Source organism: Leptonychotes weddellii, chromosome 12, assembly GCF_054177405.1.
Source record: "Leptonychotes weddellii isolate Sample4059 chromosome 12, ASM5417740v2, whole genome shotgun sequence".
In the NCBI taxonomy this organism is placed as follows: domain Eukaryota; kingdom Metazoa; phylum Chordata; class Mammalia; order Carnivora; family Phocidae; genus Leptonychotes; species Leptonychotes weddellii.
In genome coordinates, this window is record NC_138380.1 from 59358187 (window position 1) to 59386116 (window position 27930).

General features: G+C 40.7%; 1 protein-coding gene across 23 annotated transcripts in view; it reads left to right on the top strand.

Moving 5' to 3' along the window:
• Nucleotides 1-27930, top strand: part of ICA1 (islet cell autoantigen 1) — a 146494-nt gene that overhangs the window by 36818 nt on the left and 81746 nt on the right. The window lies entirely within an intron of this gene.

Below are 27930 nucleotides of genomic sequence, written 5' to 3' on the forward strand. Positions count from 1 at the left end.
GGGATTTAGTAACTGGTTCTAATTGAAGTCGGATTTTCATATAATGTACACTTTTTGTAAGGTTGTCACTTTAAAATGCTTTTTCATGCATAACTAAAGATCAAGATTAGATCAAATGAAACTGGAAAGTGAGGACAGACTATTGGAGAATCTTTTTTAATTGCTAATGAATTTTAAAATTAATAGAATAATACTCCTTTGTTTTGTGAAGTGGTTGAGAAGTGGTGGGGTTTGGTTGTGGGATTAACTAATGTTCCATCTGCAGTAGACCTCTTCAAAAATTTGAATAGTTAGCTGAGAAGATGGGTATGCTCTTAAATTTCCCTGAAATAACTGGTGAGCAGCAGAGGAACAATGTTCCCTTGGTTTTTTAATTATCTTGTGTCAATTTAGCTGTTTGGATATTTGGCCATACAAGGATATATCCCACCACTAGGTGGCAGTCATACACTGAGTATTTATGAAAATGCAGCGACTGTTGTGTACAATCTTGGTAGTTCTTTGTTTGGTTGATCTGGCTGTATTTCAGGGTGTGAAGGAAAAAAAAAATCAAGCAAATGTCAGGTTTGACATAATATTGTGTCAATTATCTTACTCATTTCAAATGATCCGTTTGTAATTAGTGATGTTGCTTAAAATCCCTAGATTTCTTTTTAGGTACATCATGTGGAGTTGTGAATGGGAAACCCTGCTAGTGCATAGGAGGTGAAGCGTGTGGGATGGGGGAAAGAGGGGACCTTCTGTTGCTTAAGAATAGGGTCACCAATTCTTGACCTACTATTAGATTGATGCAAATTCTTTTAAAAGCCAAATCTTATTTTCATTTGTAATTTGGAGTCCCTCTCTATGAAGGAAATCCGAATTTATTTTATTTCTGATTGTAGATAACCTTAATGTGGTAGCAGTATCTAAGTTTTTAGCAAGGCAGATTTCTGAATTCATGGAAAATCTGAACTGAAAAGTAAAGCTCATTCATTCCATAAAAGAGAAAATCAAGGCCCAGGCCACATTAGAAATTTCCTGACTTTCTAATCAGGCCAGTAATTTGGTTTGTCTTTGACGCTTTTTTTTGCAAGTTAGAGGAGGATGGAGTAGAGAAGTTAAAACAAAACAAAAAAAACCTTATCTGCAGAGAATAGTGCTAATCATTTTATATCTACTACCTCCTTTAAGCCTCACAATAATCAAGGCACAGATTTAATTTTATAGATGAAGAAAATGATACCTATGTTAAGTAACTAGCCCAAGGTCAGACAAGGAAATGAAAGAATCCTAGAAAATATGAATGATTTTTTCCTTAAGAGAAAAAAAAGGAAATTGACCTAAAATTGACATTTTCCTAGTAATACCTGTCCTGTGATTTATTCATTCAAAAAATATTTATTGAGCACCTTTTATGTACCATGTAATAAAAATTAAAATATGGGCCACCTGGGTGGCACAGTCGGTTAAGCGTCTAGCTCTTGGTTTCGGCTCAGGTCATGATATCATGGGTCATGAGATGGCGCCCCAAATTGTCCTTGGGCTCTGCACTCAGCGGGGAGTCTGCTTGAAGATTCTCTCCCTCTGCCCCTTCCCCCAACTTATGCTTGCATTCTCTCTCAAGTAAATAAATCTTTTTAAAAAATTTAAAAATACAATTATTCTGGGAGGCAGGAGAATTTCATGTAGACCTGTGTTTATTTGGTTTTATTTTGGAGGGTGGTTACTAGCTGTGTAACAATGAAATAAAAAGCAAGCCCTTCATCATTTGGTTTGAATGTTGAAACATTACCCACTCTTTAGTGTCATCAATCTGTTGATTTTGGAAAATATGGTTTAAAAGAATCCTTTTCCATGCAGAAGTAGCTGAAGAGATGCCTTACTCTACAATCCCATGTGTGCTGGATTTAATTTAATAGCTGAACATGGTGTACTTTGAATTTAGGGAAAGACTTCTTTTTTTTTAAGAAGTCAATATTCAGGACTCCATCCTCCTCTATATTAGGCAGGACTGTCCATGAGGACAGGGACCATATTCGTCTCTTCACTATCATAGCCCAGGGCCAGACTAGCATTCATAGAGCATGGTCAGATTCCAGTCATTGAGTTTCAAGTTCCAGACCCATTGTTTCTCAAATCAATAGGGCATTCTGATCCCACGCAACTCACCTTGTGATGTGTTGGAATTGACATAGGGTTTTGCAGTTAAGAAGTAGTATTATTAATTTGTGGCTTGCTGCTTTCTTTGGAATGAATTTAAATTGTGGAGTTTGCTGTTTGCTTGGAGTTGATAACATGAAGTTTAACTGTGAGCAAGCTTTAGCGTTTTGTCCCAGCAGGATTCCATTTTAAACAGAGTCTCCATTTATCTCTCAGAAACAAGTTACCAAAACGCATTTCTGTGACCTCTGGGAGAGGGGTCTGGCTGTGGGTGGCTCCTTAGGAGTCACTGTGGGAGGGAGAGTCTCAGCCTCGGCAGAGCCAGCTGCCACCTTCACGTTTCAACTGATGAATCCAGAACTAAAGTAGCATTTTGCTATAAATTCAGTTCTTTGGAGTTTACACTTTCCGAGGAGACAGAATTTTAATTCATCCTCATAGATGAGATCCCCCTGGTTGCAGTCTTAAGTATGCATTCATTCATTTATTCATCCTCCCAACAAATGATACGGAAGCCCCACTGCGTGCTGGGCCACATGCACAAGGATATAGTAGCAGATAAGCAGACAGGATCCCTCCTTCCTGTCACATGTAGTCATGTGGGGATGGAGCAAGTAAACGTGATGTAATAGGATGAGGTGTTGTTGTCTGAGGTGACCCATGGTGCTGCAGGGTCGCTAGGAGGGGCTTCCACAGGAAGTCACATCTGAACGAGCCAGGAAAGGATGAGTGGGAAGGAGCTGGGTGGAGGGAGTAGGGACTGCTAAGCAGAGTTCCAGGCTGAGGGAGAAACTTAGACAGTGGCCTTTAGATGAAAGCAAACAGGGCACCTGGAAGGACCTGGAAGGTTTTTACAACCAGAGCACAGAGGCAGAGCAGGTGTGGGAATGGGGGTGACCATACTATGGTAGCTGGCAAGGTAAGCAGGGCCAGGCTAGAAAGGACATCTCCGGAAGGCCGGGGGAGTGGGAGGGTGTCGAGGTGGGGAGGAGCATGATCGTCTTTGTGTGCTCACCAGCTCACCCAGAATGCAAGGTAGAGAAGGGATTGGGAGGACCCAAGCTGCTGGGAGGACGTGGGGAGACCTGGGTGCCCGAGAATGATGCTGCACGCGGACCCGGGGAAGTGTATGTTCTGCCCTCTCCCACACTCTGTAATTGCACCACTTTAATTACAGAGCTCTTCACTCTTCTTAGAAATGAGCAGAATAAGTATAAATAGCAAGATCAAGTGTACTTTCTCTTCCAACCATTGCTTTTCTCATCATGTTTTCAAGGTGCTAAAAACTTTTTAAATAATACACAGTGAGCATGACCAAAATGATGAGTGAAAAACTTAAACAAAGCAAATAATCTGTTTTCATTCTGACACCATTTGAAGCACATGGGCCTGATGACAGATCTCTCAGCAGCAACCCTAATAAGCATTTATTAAGTGCCTACATTTGGGGATGGAAATACAAAGAGGTGAAAAAGCTTGATCCCAGCCCTCAAGAAGGACCCTGCTAGTCATCTGTTCCTTGTCGAAATTACCATGATAAACAAGACACCTGGAGAGTGTGGCCATATGTAGCTCTTCTCCTAAAGACCAAAAAATAGGAAATGGTGGATGAATTTCAGTGCTCAGAACTGGATGACGTAGGAGCAGTTGGAAGCCCCCTCCTGACAGTGTGATTCAACCCAGGAGGGAAATGGATGGGAGACTACGCCATGAAGTATTTTATGAGCAGTTACAATATGTGATATATGTGCCCTTTGAAGGCAGAGTAAAAGGGTATGATTTAAAAATAGAAGTCAGCTTCTTGTAGCAGATTACATCAGCTTAAGTTGTGAGCTCACAGAAGAGCTTTTGCAGCCTGATGCCCTTGAGAGAGTCCTCCTGTGGTCAATTAACTGTCTTGTTTTTCTTGAAAGTCAGAAATGGGATGGAGGGTAATTATTCTAAATGGAATAAAAGCTGCGTTAGGTGTAAGAAAATAGTTCTAAATCCTCTAAAGAGATAATATGGAAATGTATATGTGGGCATTTGTTATGAGTCGGAGTCCTTATGGACAAGGACAAGGGAATCAGCGTTTTAATGAGGGCCATTTATTAAATGGCTTAATCAAATCCTACAGCATTTGTCTAGGGTTTCATCACCATAATTCAAAAGGGTATCTAAAAGGGTATTGTAGGAAATGTGAATGATACACACTGGTATTCTTGGGCTTGTGTCTATTTAAAATAGTGTTAGATTTTGGAGAGCTGTCAGCTCACTAAAAGTCCTGTTATCAAAGGATATGTTACTGTGAGAGGTTTGTTAATAAATAACAGTGGCTTAATATGTGGGGCCTTATTGGGGTCATCAGCCAGTGGTGTTCCTGTGTCCGACTGAAGGTTTGGGTCTATAGAGCTTGGTCAAGGACTAGTAAACAGCAGTATTGACGTTAGAGGCTCCTTTTTTTCCTGTGGACAAAGACTTGGGTTAATTAATTTGACAGTATCATTAATTACTGCTGAAATCATTGGTCTTTGTCAGAGGTCAGGCTCTTTTAGCAATTGAGGGCAGGTCCCACGGGAGCTGGAGATGCCAAGTAATGCAGGAATATCACCGCTCAGCCATCTCCTCATTCTGTGTTAAAAGCCTTTCCTTTTTGCCCAGGCCATCCAGCTTTCTGGCTTGCACTGGTGTTCTGCTTCAGTTCAGTGCCAAGGGCAGGGCTGAGACCCCCCCCCAGTGAGTTGTGTTGAGTGAGCGTGGAGAATTTCAGGTTTGGGTCCACACAATAGACCAACCCTATGAGCCTGCTTAAGCAGTGCCTTGACTCCAGGGCTCTGCTTTAATTCATACATAAAAGGGGAGGATGTTTGACCCATTATCTTTTCTGTCTCTTCTAGGGCTAAAACCCTATGCACTGGCTTGAGTTCTTTGATGAGGTGAAAGTTCCTTTTGTAAAGCTAACACACTCTTGAACCTGTCTGTTTCATAGGTTCATTTGCTGGTTTTTGGTGTGTGCTTGTTGTTTGTTTTGGCTGTTTAACTAGGGAGCCTATTTTTTTGTGGTCCCCAAAAAGATCAAATCAAGTTGCTAAACCCTACCCCTGGGTGGTTGTTTCTTTATCCTACCTAAATGCCATAGGAAAAACGTGCCATTATCATACGGCACAAGCGGGAAGGGAACACATAATTATACCCTTGCTTTCATTTTTGAATTTCATGAGATGAGGCCTTTGGGGGTCTATGTGTCTATTGATTTCCCCCTTGAACTCAGTGAATGGCAAAAATTAGAGTCAGGGTTAAGTCAAGACCATTTGGAATCGCAGCATGAAACAGATAACTTGCAGACCTGGCGGCCGGCTGGCTAATGCTCCTGATTGGAAATAGAGAGGAAGGAGCATGACCTCAGAGTTGGGATGGCCCTACCCTCTGTCCCCAGCCCTGCCTACACCAGCTGTGACAGCTTGGAGAGGTCTAGTGAGCCTATTGCAGTTTTCCCATTCACTAAAGGAGAAAGAGGTACTAGATGATCACCAAGCTCTCTTCCAGTTGTAACATCTTTAATATTCTTTAAATTGTTAAGCTCTGGAATCATTACGCTCATCTGTAGAGAAATGTAGATACTGGGGGTACAGAGCTAACCTGTCCTTTGTCAGTGTAGTGTTTTCCTCCTACTACAGGGTAAGTGCTGGTCTTATTGAGTCTGCTTGATCCTGTTGCTCTAATCTCAGACTCTGGAAAAGAAGAATATTTCACTCATAATTCTTGGGTAAAGGAGACTGAAATTTGTACAAAATGATTCTAATTATCTTTTATTTAGATAGTACTTGTGCAAGGGTCAGAAACCTCTGGCCCAAGGGCCAGCCACCTGTTTCAGTAAGTGAAATTTTTATTGTAACATGACCACGCACATTCACTTATGTATTATCTCTGGCTGCTTCCATGATACCGTGGGGAGTTGTGTAGTTACAACAGAGACTGTGGTCTGCAAAGCCAAAATATTTACTTTCTGCCCCTTTACAGAAAAGAGTTTGCTGGCCTCTGATTTATAGGCACCTCTAGTGCATGCTGAAGTTAAGAAGTTTTAAGAATTTAAAAAGGTTTAATTATGATAAAACATAAAACATAAAATTTGCCATCTTAGCCATTTTTAAGTGTCCAGTTCAGTGGTGTTAAATATATTCACATTGTTGTACAACAGATCTCCAGAACTTTTTCATTTTGCAAAACTGAAACTCTGTATGCATTAAACATCCACTCCCCATTTCCCTCTCCCCCAGCCTCTGGTAACAGTCTACTCTCTGTTTTTATGAATTTGACTACCTTAGATACCTCATATATGTGGAGTCATGCAGTATGTGTCTTTGTGACTATCCTATTTCACTTAGCATAATGTCAAGGTTCATCCATGTTGTATCATGTGGCAGGATGTCCTTCCTTTTCAAGAAATAATAATAATTTTAAGGAACAATATTTCATTATATGCTTATACCACTGCATTTTATTTATCTATTCATTCACCAACAGATACATTTAGGTTACTTCCATCACTTGGCTAGTGTGAATAGTATGCTACTTTATGAACATGGGTGTGGAAATAACTCTTCAAGACCCTCCTTTGAACCCCAAATACATAATAAACAAACATAATATGCATCTTATAAATGTTTCTATTACTAAATGTAATTTAATCCCGCCGTTGAATAAAACTGAGACCTGGGCTCTGCAAGCAAGGAGTCATTTGATTTTATCATCCTAGAAGATATTGTGTACACATACTAATTCATAATTTATATTATTTAATTTCTGTGAGAATAGTAAATATTGCTATGTTTTTTAAAAATAAACCTATATAATGCCATAAAAGCAAATGTTTTGGTTTAAAATAGATTTTTTTCCATGGGGGAGTGAGGAGAAGTACTTCTCTCTTGAGAGAGGTATCACATCTTTGCATATGGCATTTCTCCAGTTGTTTGAGGGAAAAGCTTACTTAACTCTCAAGTTTCAGAGTAGACTCTGGACAAAAGTGTGTTATCTGAGTGTGAACTGATCCCAGCCAAGATAGTTTTCCTTTTGCCAAATTGTCTGGCTTTTCTTCCTAAGACTTATATGTATTGGATGGCATATGCAAACCTGGTTTCTGGAATTTTGTGGATGATAATATATAAAACATAAGATTTTCCTGAGTAGAACCATCAAGTTCCAGATCAAAATGCTGCCATATAATAAGCCCATTTTATAACAAGGGCTTCTCAGTGCGTTAGCAGCTAGAATGTCTTAGATGGATTCCTTATTTCCATGTTTCATCATGTTGTGCTTTTGGCTGCAGGGTCAGAGGAGTGGTTGGCGCCCGTGACACCCTCCCTCCTTCCCTCCCCCCCCAGCTCAACCGCAGACTGTTCCATCTGCTTCTGTCTCCATTGGTAGCTCCTAAAGAAGGTGTCATTTTAGATTATGCTTAAATGGAAAATCACTGTATTCAAGTAGTATGATCTACTAGTTACTGTCTCTCTAATTTCCGTCTCCAAGTCTGCCCTATCTGTCTACCCCTCCAGATTACCCTCTTCCTTTTGGTTAACAGCTCAAATATCATCTTTCCCAGCTAGTCCTCTTATTCTCTCTTGGCAAACTGGTTGCAATTCTTACCATCTTCAAAAATTTAGTATAAAAGAAGACAGTTGTGCCCTCGTGGGTTAGCTAAGCACTCTGGTTTTGAATGTTTATACTTTAGGGATCCATCCCACTGTGCTATTATTCTTATCTTACAAAATGGTGGTTTACTTAGGTACACAAAATAGAGTGTGATTTTATTTAATTTCAAACAGAGACAATATATCTACTATTTCCTGAATGCCAATAACGTTACAGTACTGTAAGTTACTTTTATTAGAGTTAAAAATAATTTTCTTCAGATACATTCTTCTTTACAACCAGACTTTTCAGTGACAGGAAAGAAAAAATAATGATTTGATGGTTGCCTGAATTGTCACTTTTACATCAGACTGGATTTTTTAATTGGCTATGGAGAATTAGTATTTCAGAAAGAAAACTCTAAATCACAATTGCTTTTGGGAAAAACCTGTGTTCTGTATTAGTTTGTCATCAGGGGATATTGAAAGGTTTTGAGTAGTACTTTTTAAATTATTGGGTTATTTTTTGAGAATCCTCCCCCACACAAAGTGTTTCTGACAAAATTTATCCAAGTAATATTGGCTATGTGATGGGGTCACAGACTGTTAGTGGTTTCACAGTTTTCCTGTCTCTCAGTAAAACTCAGAATCTTCTTGCATCCAAGTCTTAAGTCCATCTATACTTCGTGTTTGAACTACCACAAGAATGAGTTCATAGAAAACTGGTATTTCCATTCATAGTTCTGAGGTTAAAAAAAAAAAAAGACATTTGATGATTACTTGATCTTCAGAAAACTGACATAATAGTAATCTCAGAGGGAGATTAGCCATGGAGGCCCACATGTTATCCAGCGTATGACCTGGTCCGTGGTGGTTCTGTTCACTAAAGCGTGCAGTTTCTCCACCAGTTTCAACTCACATGTCTCACAGTGGCTTCACTTTGCCTCCTTTAGTAAGTTTTGGTGAACGGAAAACCTTGAATAGAAAGCAGCTTTAAAATGTGTATGCTTACTCTTCCAGCATAAAATTTTCAGGACAATTCCAGGTATAATAGAACTATCCCAAGGGAAAAAATTCTTTTTCATATTCAACAGTTATCCCACACTTAATCATTACACAGGATGAATGAAATTCATATATAGGAGTCCTAAAATCTTACACTGGCCAATTTCACATGGACTCAGGGAGTCCTAAGAAGAAGCAGGCCCTTGAAAGGCCATTGGTATAACTTTGACATGAAATTCCCACATGCATTAATCAGGCCTCTGTTGTTCCCATCAAATGAAATATGATTTTAGGTCTTGGTAACACTTCACAGTTGATTGGCTCTTTCTATCCAACTACCCGTCTATCTGTCCATCCATCTATTTAAATTCACTCCCCAGCTGTGATCCTGAGACAACCATTGTCATTTAGATGCTGATTCCTTACTGTGGTTCTTCTGGTGACTGCTGACATTGGAATAAGGGATACTTCTCAGGATAGATTAATTACATAAACAAATTGAGGGATGGGTTTTTTTTCTGCTTTGTTCTTTTAAATAGCTGCCCCTCCCTCCCCCACGCCTTCAGAGGTAGGACTGCATTCTTCTAAGCAAACTTAGTTCATGGGTATTAGTTCATGTTATGAGAGAGGTCCAGGCAGAAAGACTTGGAAAATAACCCACATATAGAGAAGAAGGACCATATGAAAGTCCCATAGATTAATGCATGGGAAAGAAATAAATTTCTCAAATAGACTGGGAAGCTGAAAAGAAGCTAGCAGAGTAAAATTTATTACATTTAGGGCCTTGTTCCCATTCAGTTTTTGTTTTGTTTTGTTTTGTCTTAAATTAGGGGAAAAAAGATATAGGAGAACCTGGCAATAGTGATTGCTTCTGCGGCAGGGGACTAGATTGGGGGATGGGAGACGGGGTATGAGAATGAGGTTGGAGTTGCACCGTATGCCTTTTTTGGTCTTTTAAAGTTTGTGCCCTACGCATGTATTATCCTTCCAGTTACATGTATAAAAATAATGATAATTAATGAGATTCGAGTGAGAACAGATAATATTGGGTAGAAGGAAAGAATACGGATAGAAAATTCTTAAGTTGACAAAAACAGATGAAAAGCCAGGTTCCAAAGATGATGTCACATGAACAGCCAGATGAAGAGTTTGGAGGCTGAAGTCATTTTCAAGAGCCATCCGCAGGGAGAGAGCCATGTGAGGTGGTTAAGTCACTGAAGAGAAGAAGGATCAAAGGCAAATGCCTGAGGGAAACCCACCAAAATCCAGGAAGAGGAGAATGTTTCTTTTGAAAGCCTTCATGGTCCTAAGAGAACTGGAACGAGCCGAGTTATGCTTATCTCGAAGGGTTTGGGGAAAAGGTGAGAAAGTAAACATAACTTTTCCCATCTCCTCTCAGTCCTAGAAGGAACAAGTTCTCTGATACACAGCATTGAGAATGTAGAGAAAATCCTTTCCCAAAAAAGAATCAAAGGGGGAGCGGGCAGCTGTTCCAACGGGAGCACTCTCCACGGTTTGGACCCCATGTTAGGTCCTTGGAGTTGGGTTGTAGCATCACGTAGAGGCTGGTATTGAGTCTCTTAACTTGGAGGTTTTCTGCTGGCTTGAATGACATGTTGTGTGTTCACTGTCCACATCTAATTCTCATGCATGCTAATTAATATACTCAGACAACATCTTTCTGGCACTACAGTCTCTCTCTCAACCCTTTACTCTAAATTTAGCAGTTTCATCAGTTCCTTTTTATTGGTAGCCTTCCAGGTTTTACAGATGAAACCAAGCATCCTTATGTGCCTTTGAGCACTGATTTTGTCATTAAAATTTGTGGAGAAGTAATATCAGTTGTCATAAATCAATCTCCACTTTGGCTTCCTAGTATTTATTTATTACTCGTTTATTTTTAATACTCTTACAAGGGCCTCCTAATGCTCAGGTCTAAAAAGAAATTGAAATACACGCAGATGCTAAACCACATGTCTTTCTGTGCACACATTATGAATTGGGCTCCCACTAACCGAATGTACACATCAAAATCAGGTATGACTGGGAAGGCATAAGGGCTTTGTAGCTACCAGGGCTCCCAGAGACTGCAGTGTGCTCAGGTTTCACTGAGATTTTATCATGGTCACCATAAATCAGTGTTTTAAAAAGTTGGAAGCATCTTCAATTTTAAAGATTTCTATATCTTCCTCATCCAGACAGTGTAGGCGATGCTTCCTCACCCTCCTTCCCCAAGCCCTGCCGGGAAAAGCCAATGATTTGTAAATTGAAGCTATGTCAGCTCAAGCTTTTATTGGTACTTATTACCCGGGCCTCCGTCTGCTTTTAATTTTAATTCTCTGCTGAAAGAACTAGCTCGGCCTTTTTTTTTTTTTTTTTTTTTAATTTTTGCACGTCTTTCTACTTTAAAAAGCAACAGCTAAAAGTAGTGATGTGAGCCAGACAATGGTTTCCAAAGTTAGCCTCCCTCTTTCCTATCCTTAGTGTATTTTAGGTTTGGGGCAAACCTCTTGTTTTCAGTATTGACCTACTTGCCTCCCTTCTCTCCTGGCATGTCCCCATTTCCCCCACTATCCTGCAATTTCAGCTAATAAATCATGTAAGGAAAGTAGACATTAAGAAACTGATGTTAGGGAAGAGGGTTTTGAAAATAAAATGAAGATTTGATCAATTTTTTCACCTATCCTTTGAGAAAGCAAGAACAACATATTTTAATAGAATGTTAAACATAAGTTGTGCAAAAGTCAAAATACTGCTCACTTTAAAGATATCTTTTTTATAGTACAAAAGCACAGCGGATATTTAAGTTCTACACTGAACAATATGATCGGTTTATTTATATGAGATAATTAACATATTTGAATTTTTTCCCAGCCAAGGGTTTTTCTTAGCATTCTGCCATATAGATAGATGTAGCAGCTACTTAAATATGTACACAATGCAGAATATTTCTGATTAAATATTTGTAAAATGCTCTTCAATTTAAAAAGCTGTTTCATATTCATTACTTCATTAAAGCTACACAGCAGTTCAGCAAGGGCGTGAATTCTTTGTCGTGTTTCACAGCTAAAACTGAAAAGGCAGAGTCTGACAGACTTGCTCACGGTCACATATTTGAATCAGGATTTGAACCCGAGTCCTCTGAATCCAGAATCAATGCTGCTTCTCCCATTTCTGCCCTGAGTTCTTCCTAATCCAATGAATGGATCCCTGTGTGTAGTGAAGTCGCTATGGGAGAAAAGGTTTTTGTGGTGGAGGAGATCCAGCCTTGCATTAAAGCAGGAGCCACATCTTCCAGAACATTCTACATCCTCCGTTCTCATTTTCTCTGACCCCAAATGCCCATTTTACTAGTACTGTTAAAGAGTATTTGGATTTTTTTCTTTCTTCTCACTAGACCAGCTGGTCAATCTGTCTTCTGAACATCTAGTCACATTTCTACATTCAGCATTTAGCACTTTTCTTCTACCTTGCTCTCTGAGTGCCCTTTTGAGGTGAAATGGCTGGTGTTCAGCATGGGTTCCTTGGGGTCAGGTGCCTAAATCCCACAGCAGGATACTTCAAGCTCAGAACCCCACGTCCAAATGAATGGTATAAGGCCCATGGATGGAAAATAAACATCACAAAGGCCAGCACTCTGTCCAAGGATCTTGTGCATATTGGCTTGTAGGTTTAAAGCCAGTGCAATATGGAAAGACTTTGACTCCTGAGAAGAAAGGAACCGACAGAGAGGCCCTACAGCAAATAGGCACAGATAGACAACAGTCCTCTGTGATGTTTCCCGTGAAGGACACACATACAACCAACCCTGAGTTAGGGCCTCTTTGGTTCATGTTGAGTATGAAAATCCTCTGAGAAGCAAGTTGGACATGGAGAATCCTGGATTCCAACTGAGGATCCTGATTCAGGAAGCCTGGGGTGGGGCCCAGGGATCTGATTTTCAGTGAGCTTCCAAGGTGATTCCCTTGCTGGGGAATCCCTTGACCACATCTTAAGACATATTTTCCCAGAACACCACTGTGGGATAGCTGATGCTCACAGTGATGACTAATCCATCAAAAAAGGTGATTTTTCTCTAACAAGATAGATACTCAAAAGGACGAGTGTTTAATGGACAAAGATTTCTCATTTTTAAAGTTTTTAAAAAATAGAGTACATTTGAATTATATGGAAAAGTCAGTTAAATGAAACCACTTGATTGCCCCAGGGGTCCTACTATATTAAGCATTATTGTGCTTTTTGGTAATCACCATATATGTTTTCTTAAACCCTAGAGCCTGGAGATTTGGGAGACACCCAAATATACTTACTTTGCTCATCTACAATCAGTATTAATCTTGCTAATTAAATCTTTTTTCCTGTTTCCACTAAACCCTCCTTAGTGTTCTCCAGGCTGACTCAGAAAACTTGAAAAAGCTAGAATGGAGCCTCAGATTAGTTAATATCTAGAATTGATTACTCAAGATCATACTGCTTTGTGGGCACACAGCAAATAATTCTGAGAATTAATTCACGTATGTTCAACACAGGGAATTTTCCAGGAGCAATCTGGCACTGTTAGTGTCCTGATACGCATGTTAAAAAATGACTGCCGCATTACAAATAAATCCTGCCTCCCCCCACACCCCTGCATCCTTCCTGGTTCGTGTAGTTTGTCTACTGCCCGTCACTGGTCCATGTGCTTAGGACTAGATCAGCCTAAGATGGAGAAGGCTTCACCACCAGGTCCTGCAACACTGCCGTTGTTGTACTCTGTGGCTTGTTATGGCTACATTATTCAAAAATAATGTCCTGGCTTTGAGGTACTTTCTGTAGTGAGTACCAAGATGTTGAGAAAGAGTCAGGGATGGTATGAAAACAGTACTTCTCATTTGTTGCAGAATGACATTTCTGTTCTTGCGGGGATGGATGAGAGGCTGTGAAATCATAAATGAAGAATGCCAGGAATATAGTACTTTGGCATTTCTTGACAAATGTTCAGCCATTCTTGAGTAAGACAAATGAAACTTTGAAGTTGAATGTGATAGTAGAAATGATAAAATTAGTAAATACATTATTAAAGATTTCTCTTGTGCCAGCATTTTACATAAACAAACTCATTAAAATTCTTCAAAGGATAGGTATCATGATCCCCTCTTGACAGATGAGGATTTTGAAGCTTGAAGAGGTTAAATAACTTACTCATTGTCACACAAAATGTGGACCAGATGGGAAGGGGTTGTAAATTTACTCAGATCACCTCTACATACATATATCCTTATTTTCTAGACCAGAATTGTTTTCTTTATGAGCACGCATGGTGGGGGCTTCTAGACTTGTCGGTTAAAGGAGGTTAAATATTCTCCCTTGGTTCAGTTTAAATGCTGAATCTATTAAAAATGTGTCTTCCTACTAGCACTAGTTTTAGTAGTCTCTTTGGGACGCTCTTTCAGAATTCCGTCCTGCTTCTCCGCAGGAGGGCATTGGGCTGACTATGTCCTGGAGGTGGGCAGGGAGGACGGCATTCTTGAAGCCACCCTGACTCCCCTGGCTCCTTTCCTTGTCTTTGCTGCAATATGGCCAGTCTGTGCTTGCATGGTATGTCCCTGAAGCCTGCGGCTAGGATAAGCCCTGGTCTCTTTCTCAGCTCTGACAACGTTCTAGGAGCTTCAGCCACCTTCCCTGGATGAAATCACCCTAATGGCAACTCAGACTACCTTAGACTCCAGTTTGGCCTTTAACCCAGGGCCACTCCCTGGCAAGCTCACCAGCCTGCACCGTCAGCCACCTTCCTCTTCCTTCCACAAGTCAGGTGAGATCTTCTGGATTTCTTCCTCTCCACACCCCAAGAGCCCAAGGAGATCCTGGGGAGCTAAATTCCACCCTCCCTCATCAGTTGCACTGCTTTACTTGGATGCAGCTGATCCTGTTTGGAGGAGAGATAGGCTTGAGAGGCAATCCCCTTGCAAACACCCAAGCAGGTAGTGAGGAAGACTATATTCTACCTTTAGTGTGTCCCTCCATGCTGGAAGAGAGGCAGACACATACATGATAACACCAGTGCTGTGAGCTATGCCCAAAGTCCGGGGAATAGGGAGGAAGTGATTTCTCAGCTATTCACCATTCTGCTTCTTCTGGAAAATTTCCTTTCTCCTTCCCTTCATTTCACTAATAGGTACCTTTTCTTTCTCAAGCTGACTAGCAGGGCAGCCCTCAAAAATCATCATCAGATCCTCTGTCCTTTTTCACTATCCTCACATTCTGTAATGGACCTACTAAGTTGTCACAGGTGCATTGATCACTGGATCTCATCCATTAAGCCTGATTTCTCACTTAAGATAATGGGACCCCATAAGTCTCTTTACAGTTTGCAATCCACTTGACATGACATTGCCTTCTCTCCGTGTCTAGTCTCCTCAGATAAGCCTTTTGTTTTTACAGTTTTCCTGGCTTTATTGATGGCCCTACTATCTCCTAGACTCCAGACCCAAAACCTGACACCTTCCTTACTCTCATTCCCTTTATCCAGTCAGCTATGATATTTAGCCCACTGAGACTTCCTTCAGAATGCCCCTTGCCTTGGTCCCTTCCTCTGCGTCTCATGCAGCGACACCAGTCTTGGATTTTCATCACCTGGGGCTTTAATGAAAGACCGCTTAACAGATATGATTCCCCCTGTCTTTCTTGCCCTTTTCATATTCCTCTCCCCTCCCCCCGCCCACCGCATATAGACTCATACTAAATAGTACCTTCTCTAATGGTCTTGATGGTCTTGTCATGCTGTATCTCTGCTCAAGGATCTACTGTGCTTATCTGTTAACCATGTTCCCTGTGACCTTGCCCACTCTGTCCATCCAGTGCTAGCCCACACTCCAGTTTAAGGTTCTATAATCAGACCAGATTGCAGCACTACTTGGCAGTAGAGATCCTAAAGGAATAACTATTAATGTGGGAAGAGTCCTAAGGGAGCTGAAAACATCCTCCCGTTTCTATAGATTTTAAAGCAGTAAGAGGTAGACTCATTTGGATGTTTTAGATGCAGGAACCAATGGATGATCTTGTTGTGTCCTCTTCAGATGTAAGTGTGTATCTGTCCACATGACAGTTGCATCTGGTGAAGAGGTCTGGGAAGCCTTTTGCTTTTAACCAAAGAGGTAAGGGCGCTATCAACCTTACCTGACTGTGTTGTTTCTATCTTAGTAATGAAATGTGCATGCTTCCTCTAGAGACCCAATATACCTTTTGAGGAACTTAAATGAGACTATGCTTTGTGACTCCCTTTGGTACCTTTTATTAATTTTTACCCTCTGCTTCAGTCAAAAATCTTGTTCCTTTTGTATTCTGTCAAGCATTTTTATATTCCTGTTTGTGCATTAATTGAGAAGACCTTGTCACTTAGAGAATAATTCTTGTTTTCGAAAGCACTTTACAACCTTGCTGTTCCTCATCATCTTCCTGCAAATTGAGTAAGCAAGATATGCCTTGTCCTTTTCACATCTTACATTGTGCCTTCTATAAAGGCAGAGTTTTTCCTTGAAACACTGGTCAGGATTCAGGTTCCCCTGAGTCTCCTAGAAAGAGGTTCCCAGAGAGGTAGACTGACCCTTCTGTGATGAACAGAAACTGGAAAATTAATGGGAATGTTGATCAAGGAAAGAAACAGATTTTTAAAAGGAGATGTGAATTCCAAGATGTTTGCCTTCTCTATGGCAATATTTGTGGGTTTTGGTTTTTTTTTTACCATTTTGCTTTGGTTTAGGAGCAAAAAGTTACATTTGCAAGAAGAGCACTCACTTCAAAGATAAATTGACTGTTAATAGAAACTCTAGGCTTCCTTTCCATTCTTTGATCTTCCTTCAGTGGCTTCAGTGACCCAGTTATTGAATGGGCCTGTTGTGTTGGATACTATGGAGAATAAAACAGATATATAAAATAGTTCCCTCCTCAATTTTACAGTTTAGTTGGGGGGATAAGGCATACAACTGTAAGAGAGACTATGCTTGGTTGCTTGGTATTCAGATGAATACTATTGTCCATGTATGGCATTTCCTTAGATTCCTATCCCTTCAGAACTTCATGAGAGGACATGAAATCCCATCTAAATTGGGTGAACTTGCCACTTTATTCTAAACTAAATGTATTTGTATTCAAATTAAAATTCATAAGCCAGAGGAGGGAATGATCTCTAATAATAACTACTCACACTCAGAGTGTTCCATTTTTTTCATCTTTCATTTTATAAGTCATAGCTCCCATGCCATGAGAGAGACATCATAAGGAGGAAAGTAGAGGCTCCCGGAATGTGATTTACACATGGTCCCATTGGAGAGCCGGATAGAACTGGCACACACACTTTCCTGGCTGACTCCAGATGGAGTGCCCCTTTCAGCCAGAGCATGACTTGGTTGAGAGCTAGTTACAAGACTGCATTTACCAGTCAGGCTTTCTGCCTGGGAAATAGCAGGAAAGAAGCTTAAAGTTACTTCTGGATTCTAAGGTTCTGCTTAATTGGGGGGAAGAGAACAAGGAAAAACAGCATTATGGTGACTACCTTTGTATGGGAAACCTAGAGGCACTACCAGGTGTTGGAGAAGTGTGTGTGTGTTGGGGGGGGGAGACAAGAGAATGAGGATGCACAACCGGGAGTGTGAGAACACACATGCACCCTCAGAACCAGCAAAGCAGCTGCTTCCAGCATTTTTCTGCCTGTCTTTACATGATTAAACCACAGCTGTAAGCAGTGAGCTACATTTGTAGTGGATGCTTTAATCCAGCAGCTCTCCTCACCAGTGGGCACCTCTGTATCCCATGGCATTTGGCCTGTTTTCTGCATTTTCTTCATTGTTCCAAAACAATCCTGGGGTTTCTCTGTGTTCTGCTTCTGGTGCTTTGGAAGTTTCCATCCTCAACTCGGTGTAACTCATTCTCCAAGCATGTGTCAGTTTCCTCCCATTGAGCACGCATGTTGTTAGGCAACCTTGAGGGCACACAGCTTAATGGGAGACAGCAATTTAAAGAAAACAAATCCTAGATTAATGCAAGTGATAGATATAAGTGTGTAGATACCAACATGTAGCATTCCCCCAGGCATTTCCTGGCTCTCTGACCATCTCATTACTAGGTGCTATTTTATATAAATTGGACAAACTAGCTACCTTATTCTTAAGCTCCCATTAATATCGTTATTCAACCTATTGTAATAATGGAAGAAGAAGAGCAGTACTTCAATTCACAGGTGCCATTAAGTGTTAGCATTCACTCATTTAACAAATGTTTTGAGCCCCTACTGTGTGCAGCACCAGGGATACAGTGCTGAGAACAGGCATGATCTCTGCCCTCATGGAACTAATAGATAAAGATAGACGTGCAATAAATATTTCATACTGAGGAAAACATAACTCAAAATTGTGACATAATCTGTGAAAGAAAATTATAGTGTGCGATGGGAGTATGTGGATGGAACCTCGTTTAGGCAGGAAAAGGAGAGCTCTGCGTAGGGTCACTGATTTTAGCTTAGAGCTTGAGGATGCAGTAGTGACAACCAAGTTTCAAGGATGAGCTCTGTGTGGAAGTAACAGAGTATGTGAAAGTCCTGGGATGGGAAAGGGCTGGGAGGAAAGAGACCTAGGTTGTGGGAGCACAGTCAGTGAAGGGTAGGAGCCACGTCATGGAGGACTTGTAGAATGGGTAAAGGTCTCAGAATTTAAGTTCAAGTACACTGAGAAGCTATAAAAAAAGAAGTAAAATGATCAGATTTGTGTTTTTAAATGGTTATTTTGTTGTATTTTTGAAAGTATACTAGGAAATGGGTGAGGAAGGGAGTGGAGAACAAGCATGGATTGGGGGAAAACGATGTAGAATTAAGGTGACCAATGATGGTGGCTTGGAGAAGAGTAGCAATAATCAGTGTGAAGGAAGATTGAGGCATTTGAGATCTGCTTTGGGGTTAGCATGTACAAAAGTTGGTGAAGGCTTGCCTATGGGGAGAGAAGAGTCGAGGATGGGCCCCATGTATCTGGTAGCATTTACTGAGCCATGGAAGACAGGATGAAAGGCAAACTGGAGCATAAGAACAGTAATTCATTCTTTGAGTACATTATGTAGGAGTTGAATATGAGATACTCCCAAGTAGGATTGTGTATTTCATTTTGGAACTCCACAAAGAGGACTAGGTGAGATATTTACATTTAGGATTTGTTGGTATCTGTGACTGATAATGCATGAGAAAAGATGAGTTCCCCTAGGAGAGGGTTTGGAGTATGAAGAGAAAACGGACTGGAATTTCACCATTTAAGGGGTAGGTATGGGAGAAACCAGCAAAATAAAGAAAAAGCAAGATTATTTGGTGTCATAGCAACCAAAAAAAAAAAAGAAGGTATTTCAAAGGAAGAATCTGTCAACTCTGAATTTCCCCACTGTTATGTAAAGTATGAATATGAATAAAAGTGTTCCTGGATTTAGCATCAGACAAATCCACTTTATAGAATTATTGAATAAGTGTGCATGTGTGGAAAGAAAAATGGGGAGATATGAGGAAAAGGATATATGGACGTGGGAACATCTCTTTTTGAGAAGCTTGGATGGGAAGTAGAGTGTACATAAAGGACAGAAGCCTGAGCCTGATTTTTCCTGATAGGAGACACTAAAGCATGTTTGACTGCAGATGGGAAATGGGAGGGCGATGGAGTACAAAGCTAACGAAGAGAAAGGGCTGTTGTGGCGCTAGTGGGTCCTCACCAAAAGACTAGAAGGATTGGAATAGAGGGCACACAAAGACAGTGGTCTTTGGTCGGACGAGGAAAGAACGGGGCGGGGGAGGCAGGCAATGAACAAATGGTGGAAAGATTGTGGATTTGATGGTAGGAAAATTAGGGAATTCTCATATGTTGGTTACAGCTTTTTCCTTGAGGTATCAGAAATAGACATCCCCTGAGAATAAAGGGGAAAAAGAAAAACAGAGTTGGGTTTAAGAAGGTAGGACAAAGCATGACCTATTTGACTAAAGGAACATTTAGTGGCTTGAGTGCCTCGTTGAAGGTAGTCATCAGGGCCAACGTGTACAGCTGTGTAGGTTGTATATTGCACAAGCTTGCCATACCTAAGAGGGGTGCTATTCACATCATAAGCGTAGATTTGTACATGTGTTATAGCAGGTTAGTGATAGAGGGCAGTAAAGTATCTAGTTCTTACAGAACCAAGATATCACCCTGGCTTCCTGACAGAGAAGTAAAGTGTCTTGAGGAAGGGACATCTTTTTTTTTTTTTTTTTAAGATTTTTTATTTATTTGATAGCGAGAGAGAGACAGCGAGAGCAGGAACACAAGCAGGGGGAATGGGAGAGGGACAAGCAGGCCTCCCGTGGAGTAGGGAGCCCGATGTAGGGCTCGATCCCAGGACCCTGGGATCATGACCTGAGCCGAACTGAACAACTTAACAAAGCCGAACTTAACAACTGAGCCACCCAGGCGCCCCTTGAGGAAGGGACATCTTATTTTAATTCACACACAGGCACCATATGAGATTCTTTTATTGGCACTCATGCAGTTATAGGATAATACCACTCTGTCCATGGGTGACTTTTCTTCAGCAGCATACAAGTTACGGTAGGCACAGACATGAGAAGGTGGGTGATTGGCTCCATCCATTGCTGGAGTTTTCTCGGCAGTTGTGACATGAGTAGAAACGAGAAATGCTGATAGGAACCGAAGAGATGGTGCTCGTACAATGTAAGCTAGATGAGGAGGAAAATGAGGAAGAAGATCAGTGGATCTGAAGCATCAATGAGAATGAAGCTCTGGGGATTCCTGAGAAAGTGAGTCCCCAGGATAAGAAGCTATAAGCAAAGAGTATGATATTTAATTGGTGATTTTGGAGGTAGGAAGTTTCTGGTGAAGTCAAGGTCATTGTGAGGGAGGGGAAATTATGCTGATATACTTAGTATTTAGTCAGTAGTATTAAAGAATGCCTTATATTTTTTTCCTTCAGTTGTCAGTGTACTCAGTCTAAACTAGAAAAGAGATAATATACCCCAAACCAAAAACATATGATTATCTCATTTTTCTGCATGTAAACTCCAAAAATATGAAAATAGAAATTAAGTAGAAACCATGGTCAGTGTTTTAAAATACAGTTTTATATACATGTGCTTTCTCAGTTGTTGCTTAGCTATTTCTTGGAAATTACTAAGAGGATTTTAATTATTTTGCTCTTTAATGACCTGAAAAATTTTTCAGCTCTGTTATTTTGACATATCAGTAAGGCTTGTTTTAAAAATAAGCCCTGTGTCTGGGTATGTCTAAGTTAATACCCAAGGATAGGAAAAGGTAGTATAGAGACTCAATAAATTATTTTTGAAAGTAGGCTAGCACACTGGAAAGCTACTTAGATGGGATAAAATACTAATTACCATGAATACAGAAAGAACAAAACAAAAACAGAAACAAAAACCAAAACCCTTAGAGTTAGTAAAGTATTTTATTTTATTTTATTTTATTTTTTTTGAGTTAGTAAAGTATGTTAAATAAAGGCCACTGCATAGACATTTAGGGTACATTTAAGCTGAAGTCTGGGAAATGTGTAAAAATATTGTCTTGAATTCAAGAGGGATCAGAATAGTAACTTCCAATATGTCTTATGACTGTGTCTTGGATACAGGAATATGTTGTTTCTCCTTAATATTCATGTTCACTTGAATGGATATTTGGATGCTGTTTCAGTTACTATGGCTGAGTAAATTACTCCAAAACTTAGTAGAATGAAACAGCCATTTATCATGCTCACAGGTTCTGTGGGTCAGGAATTCAGACAGGGCACAGAAATGACCCTTGTGACTTCTAAGGCAAAGGACAATACAGCTTCAGACTGGTTCTATTTTTTTGGGGTGGGGGGAATGCTTGCCCTTAGAACCTAGCCAGCAACCAACATCAACCACTAGACATGTGGGCAGTTTGGGCTTCCTCACAGCATGGTAGCATCCCCACATAAAGACCAAGTTGGAAGCTGCATTGCCTTTTGCCTTGGAAGTCACACAGCATCCTTTCTGCATTCTATTCATTAAGGCAGTTAGTTACAAAGTCTCACCCATGTGGGACTGGAAATACTGCTGTGGCCGTTTTTGCAAAATACAGTCTGCCATGTATACCTATATGTTCCTTTAAGCATTTTTCAAAGATATCCTCCTGACATCCATTGGCACACCCCTTTAAAATATATATCATTTGCTGAATTTGTGGTTGCAAAAGCTCTGCAAAATGAAAGAACCTCAGGTACACACAGGGTCAACCCTCTGAGAACACCTAAAGAATAGTTACCTCTCCTGACTATCCCAAACCTTCGTAACTCCCCTCTACTTAATCCTTTACTGTCACTCTGAGCTCATGACCTTGCCTTGCCTCCTATTTCTGTGAACTACCTGCTTTCTTTCCATGCCCTTCTCATCAAAAGTCTCAAAAAAAAAAAAAAAAAAAAGAAAGTCTCCACTTATCTCTTATAGTTCAGCCCAGATGCCCAGGTACTCCCCTGGAATGTTTATGCCTTCCAAAGTCCAAATCCTGTCAAGTTTGTTTTTTTTTTTTCCCAAGCTTTATCTTAAGGCTTCTTCTGTACAGTATTTTACAATGTTGACCACTGCTTCCTGCTTCAAACTTTGTGAACTTGACCCTGATATGCTATACCCTGGTCTTCCCACCTTTGCTGTCTTTGACTGCCATCTCCTACTTTGACCACCATGTTAATGTTGGACTTTCCCAGGGCCCCATCCTTGGCTAAACAATCTTCATAACTTTCATGCTTTTCCTGGGTGATCTGTTCATGCTCCTGATTTAACTACAGTTGACTCCAAAATATTTATCTCTAGTGTAGTCCTCTTCCTCAAACCCACCCAAATATGCCTGACTTTGATGTGCAGAGGGACCTGCACTTTAAATACAGAGCATCTAAAACTGATTTCGTCTCGCTGTGCCCCTGTATTACCACCCATCCCCACACCCATAACAGCTCACTTCTTTATTCTCACTGAAACTAAAAACCTCAGAGATATCTGGATACCTTACTTTCTTGTACCTTCTACATCTAACAGATAACCAGATTTGTAGATTTTGACCTTCTGAATATTTCCCAGATCGGTATCTTCTGTAAGCCCACTATCTCGGCTCTCCTTGGCCTTGTGACACTTGTCTGGACTACCAATCTCCAGTATACCTCCCTGCTTCAAGTCTGCCTTCCACACAACCAGTGTGATCTAAATGAAACCAAAATCTAACCACATTATGTCTCTGCACAGTGGCTGCTAAGGCCACAGGATTGAGTTCAAGCTCCTCAACATCCACAAAGCCCTTTGTGGTTTTGCTCCTGTCCAAGTCTAGGGCCTTACCTTACACCACTTCCAGCCTTATATTTTATGCTGCAAAAACATCAAGCTGCTTGGCTTAGTTTCCTCCAAACAGTGAGCTGTTTCTTACACTGGTATTGTCTCCTCTGCCATGAGACGGGCTGAGGTCAGTACCACTTCAGCAGGTAGGCGGTTGAAACTGCCTCGGCCTTGAAACAGAGAATTGAAATATGCAAAGGAAGGGGAGTGGAGTAGCACAGTGTATAGGGCAGGATGGGTGGATGTTTGTGACAATGGGTGACATTTACTCAAACCACATTTTCTGCCCTAGGCTATTAGCTTGTATTCTACTTCCATATTTTGGCTTGTGGTATACCACAATCAGTTTTGTTTGTCACATGCACAACTTACAGAAACTTTAAATTTCAAAAAGAAAATTCATAGAAATATGTCACTCCAGAACAGTACTCTCCTGATAAAGTTATATCTTACAGCAGACATTTTTGGTGAATGCTCCAACTACCCCAGATGGTTAGTCTAAGATAGTAGTTCTCCAGGTGTGGTCCCCAGCCAGCTGCATTAGCATCACCTAGGAACTTGTTAGAAATGCAAATTCTTAAGCTCTACCTTAACACCTGTTAAACCAGAAATTTGGGGAGTAGGGTTCAGCAACCTGTGTTTTAGTAAGATCCTCCAGGTGATTCTGATTTATGTACAAGTTGGAGAAGCCACGGGTCTAAGACAATCTAGATTATTTCATCCTCTCTGTCACTAACTAGTTTTAGAATGTATACAGGTAACCATATTATGGCTTGTGAGAGGTAAAAGGAAGTCAGGTAGATGGGAGCCTTCTGGGAAAAGTGTCCTTGCTCCTGGGAAGGATACTCAAAAAAAGACCACTTCTGTACTTCCCTGAGTATTATCATGTCTTGATGTGACCCTTGAAAGTGCCTCAGCCTTCTCGAAGGGTACCAGCTTAATGTTAAAGCCAGCATGCTAAGAATGGCCAAACAGGGGCGCCTGTGTGGCTCAGTTGGTTAAGCGTCTGCCTTCGGCTCAGGTCATGATCCCAGGGTCCTGGGATCGAGCCCTGCATCAGGCTCCCTGCTCGGCCGGAAGCCTGCTTCTCCCTCTCCCACTCTCCCTATTTGTGTTCCCCCTCACGCTGTCCCTCTCTCTGTCAATTAAATAAATAAATAAAATCTTAAAAAAAAAAAAGAATGGCCGAACAGGAAATTGGAAAGAACTTTATAGAACCATTGAATTAGCCAACTTTCTTAATTATTTAGTTCTGTTTGAATCAATTGTCTGATGCTTATTTAAAACAATAATAACAAAATTTATGCATATACTTAATCTTTATGTGTCTGATATGTTCTCTCTAAGCATTTTTGCCGTAGACATTTTCCTTGCTACAAGCATTTTTGCCACAAACATTTTCACCACAAGGCAGTTTTGCCATAAAAGATAAAATCATGAAAAATAGAAGAGGGACAATATGAAAATGTATATACAAAGGGTTCTAGGCATTTTTGCTCTAAGCTTCTTGGTGGTAGACATCTTTGGCACAAACATTAATCTTTATATACATTACTTAAAAGAATATTCATTAAAAAGACATAATGAAACATGAAAAATGAATAATAAAATTAAATAGATTTCATCATGAAACAAAATATTTGAATACATTCAAAATGTGTAGTGTAGATTCATGGCAATTCTGCACAAATGTCTGAATTTATTTTGTGAATTGTACCTAAGCACTTGTCTTCAAAGTCTTTTATTCATAGTATTTTATATATATACATATATATATATTTTTTTGCTTATTGATTTGCCGCCTCATTCAGCATCTCACTTTTTTTTTCTGAAATCTCTTCCTTCATTAAGAGAGGTATCAGTTTCCAAATACTAGGATACATATTTGTAACTGAGCTTTGTATTGCGTTGTGAAAGCCTTCTACACTGCTGTTTGTTCTTGGCATCTTGTCACATGTCTACTGATAGGCATTCCAAAGTTTATGGGAAATGCGGGTTCACAACTCTGCTCCACTGTGCAGACCATCGTGAGGGCTAAGATTTATGTAATATAAAAATGGGAGTACTGCATCAATGGAGAAATGAAATCAAACTGTCAACCAGTTATTTTTTATCTTTTGTGGCAAGTTGCCTATAACCAATTAGCTGTGCAGTGAACAACGTTGCAGCAAAAATGTTTGCAGCAAAGATGTCCATGGCAAAAGTACCTAGAACCCTTTATATATACGTGTGTTTATTCACACCTAGAGTTCTTTCTTTGTTTCTGTAGGTGGCAGTAGATGGTGATTATAATTACTTACTGTGCTAGTGAGGTTCTTTGAAATTAATGAAGCCTGGGTGGCCCACTCACTTCCAGAATACAGTGGTTATGCTTCACTTTAACAATCAAATAATCATGTTCCAAGCCCTTTTCTATTTTTTCTAGGAATAGAGAACATTCTCAGGAGATCCTGCTCAGGCACTCTCAACAATCCCTCAAGAGTGCTGTGTTCCTCAGTTCTTTGACTGTTACTTGTGTCCTCAATCAGCTGTCAGCCCCCAGTCTGCCAGGCCACTTTCTGAAGGTCATCCCTTATCATCCTGTAATGGAAGAGAATTACAGTGCGGATGTGTGACTCCTCTAATCTTTCAGTATTTCATTAGCCGAGTACTTTCAGAGTCCACTTCTGGAGGATGACTCTCTCCTCCATACCCAGCAGGTCCCCATGTCACAGGAGACAGCTTCACTCCGTCACCCAGAAGTGCCAGTGGCCCCATCTTGCCCCGAAGTGAGGTTCACAGAGAAGATTAAAGTCTTCCTTGTCTACAAGGGAGATAGCCTTACAGAGACAATTCACACACTAGGAAGATTAGCCTGTACTTTATAAGGCAGGGCTTTGTGGCTCTGCTTTCTCTCTCACTGTTGCCTCCTTTCCAGAATATGTTCTTGGCTTTGCTTCTGTATAATCAAAGACCTATTAAAGTGCTTTTCCCAGGGCGCCTGGGTGGCTCGGTAGTAAGCGTCTGCCTTCGGCTCAGGTCATGATCCCGGGATCCTGGGATCGATCCCCACGTTGGGCTCCCTGCTCCGCGGGAAGCCTGCTTCTCCCTCTCCCACACCCCTGCTTGTGTTCCCTCTCTCGCTGCCTCTGTCTGTCAAAAAATAAATCAAATCTTTAAAAAATAAAATAAAGCTCTTTTCCCAAAAACGAAGAAGCAATTTCTCCTCAAAGATGAAATCAGACCTCACTTTCGAAGGTTGTTTCCCTTCTTTTTGCTATCAAAGCTTTCAAAAACATGGAATTGAGTTCTTGCTGATGTAGCACTTCATACAAGGACGGAATGGTGTCTGAAGAGTGGTAGTCATGGGGACAGGAATAAGGAGGAACTTGGAAATAAGGCAGCTATTGGAGCTACCATGCCATGCCTTTCAGGGAGAACAATGCAACTAGACCTCAAAGACTCTAGAGCTAGGGGGTACCTCAGAGTTTGAAAACTGGCTAATCTCCTCTCTCCCTCAGCAGACAGAACTCTTGGATTCCTAGTTGAATGCACAGCCATTCTCTGAGTTGCTTATTTAGTTCCCCACTGCTAATTCTTTCTTTCCATGTTCCCCAGTTCACATTTCCAGGAGAGAGAATTTGACTGGGCTAGTTCATCAGTGTCTTTTGTGTTTGAGCAGAGCTCTTTATACCAGATGACCTCACAGGTCATTGACCCAGATGGAATGACTCCCTCGGGTCAGGTGACAACCCCCAGTCTAATCAGCTGTGTTGACGACTGGAGGTGGGGTGAGGGACAGGGTCAGAGGGTAAACTGCAAAGCCACTCCTTCAGCAGAGGCTGTGGATGGGGCACGTTGCCTCGGAAGAAGCCTGTGGGCCTGCCAAAGGCAGTGATTGCAAGATAACCAAGTAGTACAATGCAGTCTTTCCTACAGGGAACACAAGGGAAGTCTGACTTTTTTTTTAAGCTTTTATTTATTTACTTGTCAAAGAGAGATTGAGAGAGAGAGTGGCAGAGGGAGAGGGAGAAGCAGACTCCCCGCTGAGCAAGGAGCCCTATGTGGGACTTAATCCCAGGACCCTGGGATCATGACCTAAACTGAAGGCAGACACTTAACCGACTGAGCCACCCAGGTGTCCTGGGAAGTCTGACTTCTAATTCATGATAAACATCCACATTTTGGCCTCAGCAAGTTTTCCTTTCAGAGCCTCAGTTTCTTTATCTGTAAAATCAGACAGTCCAGCTTCGTGATTTCTAAGGACCTTGCATTCAGGGCAGATCCAGGTTTTATAAGCCTAGGCTTACATGTTTGGAACTCTCTTTAGAAAAAAAATGCAAAATTCGGTACAAGGTCTTAGAAGGGGCCATAAAACTCAAGGTTTCTTAGTTTCATATATAAATCCACCTTTGCTTCTATTCTTAAATTCTGTGGTTCCTTTCTGGTCATTGTTTTGAATTCTGCCTACCTCTTGTGCTCACAGCCTGAGGCCTTTCTGATGAACCCCACACAGGCTGGTTTTTAGCTTAATTCCGAAAGAACAGTGTGTTCCCCGGAGTCCCTTAAATAGACTATAGGCAATTTGGTAGTTTAAGAGGGCAAAAGAAATTGGGCCACAAGCATTTTATAAATTTCAAGTATAGTGGTATCATGACATTGAAATTAATTAACATGATTTTTACAGAAATCTAGTTACTTTCTTTTTTTTTTTTAATTTTATTATGTTATGTTAGTCACCATATAATACATCATTAGTTTTTGATGTAGTGATCCACGATCCATTGTTTTCGTATAACACCCAGTGCTCCATGCAGTACGTGCCCTCGTTAATACCCATCACCGGGCTAA